The following is a 3,281-nucleotide window of genomic DNA, read 5'->3' as shown; positions in this document are numbered from 1 at the left end:
AAGAACTTTGGGTGAAAATTTGGCTAGAGAAGGGTTTTCAAAAATGGCACATATCATATGACATTCACATGCAATTCCATCGATCATCAAGATTAAGGCAATATCATCCATATTTTCCTGTGAACAATGCATACANCAATAAAAACTCTGGAGCTCAAAATCTCACACACATGCTTTCTTACACAAAATTCATTCATACACCCTGCCTAGCATCATGACCACAATAATAAATTCATCACACATCTATTTCCTGGATATCAACATGCATTGCAACTCAATTCTCATCCACATCAAATAATCATCAAATAGATCCATCATGCACATCAATTAGTCAAATATTTTCAGAATAAGTGTTAAAGCCAAGAATACACACCAAAATAAAAATTCAACCTATTCTAAGAATTTAAATTGGAAAGAGTAAAAGAAGAAATTCTAGGTTGCCTCCTAGTAGCGCTTGTTTAACGTCACGAGCCTGACCCAAACCTGGTTGGCACTTGTTAGTAAGTGCACTTCCTTGCACCACCCATCAGTAGGTGTACCATCCAGATATCCTTCAGTGGATACCAAAAATTTAGCATCCCTCAGTAGATGCTACCCAAAAATTGTTCAAATAATTCAAAAAGTACATGTTCCAACTAAAATAAAACAAAAGACCGAAAAAGAAAATTGTTCTAAAAAATACAAAAATTGATTTCCAACAAAATCAACTCTTCTTCTTCACGTTGGGATCTTCATCGTCCCACCGTCTTACTTTTCTTTGGTCCACCTTCTTGATCACGGTTGAATAAGGTCTTTGAATTTCCACCATTCCTTTTTCCTTCAACTCCTTTACTATCCATTCCTTTTTCTTAAATCTCACTTTGCTCCCCGGTAAGAATGAATCTTCTTTTGGTTTTGGGTGAATGGTTCTTCTCCCTTTATCCTCAGGCACCTGCAAAACACAACAGTTGTCATAATAATCATTACCTGCTATGCTCTCTTCTTGTTCTTCATTCATCTCTGGCTTCTGCAATGTTTTTCTTTTTACTGTTTTGATCTCATAGTCTTCACGGCCAGTATAGAGAAATAGATAATTCAAATCTCTCATCATTATTCTTCCATCATGAACATCAATAAACATCTTTGATGTTGCCATGAAGGGTCGCCCCAAAATTACAAGATGCTCCTCCTCTGTTTTAACATCCATGACAATGAAATCTGCTAAAAACTCAAGGCAGTCTGCTCGCACCACAACATTTTCCACCATTCCCACTGGCGCTTTTTTAGACCCGTCTGCCATTGTTATAGTCAAGTCAGAGGGTTTCAACATAAGTCCACCAATTTCCTTCAAAAGTTTCGTGGGTATTAAATTGATGCTAGATCCAGAATCTATCATAGCTTCCACATCCCAATCATTCAGAGAACAAAACAGTGTTAGGCACCCCGGATCTTTCGCCTTAGGAGGATAATTACTCTTTTGTGGTTGAAGAACAAGATCCTCTTCTTCATCAGTAAGCTCAATTTTATCATCCCTGTTAATTTCGATTCTTTCTGAATAGGGAGGACTCTGCTTATTTTCTCCAGGTAACACAGTAATCTGGTTGAAAATCTCTCTCTCGCCTCCATTATGATTAGTTCTTGTTCCCCTTTCCTCTTTTTCTTCACCAACCTCTTCTTCCTTATAATTCTCATCTTCTTCTTCTTCACTGCTCATGGGTTCAAAGAATTCAACCATTAACATCTCCTCCTCTTCAATGTTCACCACATGGAATGGTTCAATGTCTACTTCTCAACCATCCTGGCTGTCTACGTCCCAACCATCCTAGCTTGTAATAATCTTGCATTCTCTCTTAGGGTTAGCCTCAGTGCTGGCCCTAAACTGGTTTTTCTCTGTAATTTCTATTCTTGTTGCCAGCTGCCCAATCTGTGACTCCAATGATTTAAAACTGGCCTGATTGCTATTCACCTGCTGCTCATATCTTTTCTAAAAGTCATCAAATCGACTACTCAAGGTCCTGACAGACTCAGTCAAATTACTCACTTGCTGCCACAGAGGTAACGATTGTTGCTGCCGGAAGTTTCCTCCTTGTCCAGAAGAACTATTCTGGCTTTGCCCAATACTTGGATGATTTTTCCAACCTTGGTTAGAATTACCTTGGTTGAAATTTCCCTGTTTGTACTGAAATTGGGCCCCCATATAATTCACATCTTGCTGTATCTCCTCCGTAAAAGCACATTGACCATTAATATGGTCACCACCACATAAATCACAGAGTTACTGAGCCTGAGAAATGTTTCTAAGTTCCCGAGGAAGTTCAGAGATGATCTTTGTCAACTTGTCTAGTTTCTGGCTAAGGAGGTGATTCTATGCGGCTGCAGCGTCTTCGGTAGGAAGATGTAGGAGTCCTCCTTTTTGCGTGCCCCTCTCACTTTGCGACACTTCATTTAGAGCCATCTCTTCTATCAAATTGTACGCCTCATCTTCTGTTTTTCTATTAATACTGCCTCCAGCTGAGGCATCTAACATCATTTTCGAATGAGCGCGCAAACCTCCAAGGAACGCAAGCAAGTATGAAGTTTTGTCGAACCCATGAACCGGCGTCGCCCTCAATAAGCCTTTGAATCTATCCCATGCTTGCTCAAGTGTTTCCTCATCCCCTGTTTGAAAGAAGAGATCTCCAGCTTCCCTTGATTAATTTTTGGTGGTGGGAAGAATTTAGTAATAAATTGTTGGACCACTGCTTCCCACGTCCTGAATGTTCCTTCCGGGAAAGAATTCAACCAGTCTTTTGCGTTTCCTCCAAGAGAGAAAGGAAACAAACTAAGTTTGACTCTGTCGTCCGTCACTCCAGTTATCTTTATTGTGTTGCAAATTTCACCAAAGGTTGTCAAATGCTTGTAAGGATTTTCATTTGACAACCCATGGAATTGGTTGTTCTGGACTAACTGGATGAGCGTCGGACTCATCACCATGCTGGTTGTATTGTCTGCTGGAACTGCAATGCTCTTAAAGTTTAGGGGGCCAACTATGTTAGCGGCGTCCCCCAAAGTGCGTCTAGGAGGAGGTTGGTTGGCCATCTCCTCAAGCTCTGGTGTACAAGTATCAAGTGAAGAATGCAAACTAGCTTATGGAGAAAGAGATCTCTCACGTGAGGAACGTCTCTTTCTAAAAGAGGTTGTTGGTTTTTCCTGCTTCTAGTATGTGTTGTTTCTTGCGTACACAAGAAACACACCCTAAAAGCACTTTTACAGAAAAATAAAACAAAACGCAATTAAAGAAAAATAAAACAAAAATAATTACA

The sequence above is a fragment of the Vigna radiata genome, chromosome 1 (assembly GCF_000741045.1).
Source record: "Vigna radiata var. radiata cultivar VC1973A chromosome 1, Vradiata_ver6, whole genome shotgun sequence".
Lineage (NCBI taxonomy): Eukaryota > Viridiplantae > Streptophyta > Magnoliopsida > Fabales > Fabaceae > Vigna > Vigna radiata.
Note: the sequence above shows the minus strand (reverse complement) of the source record.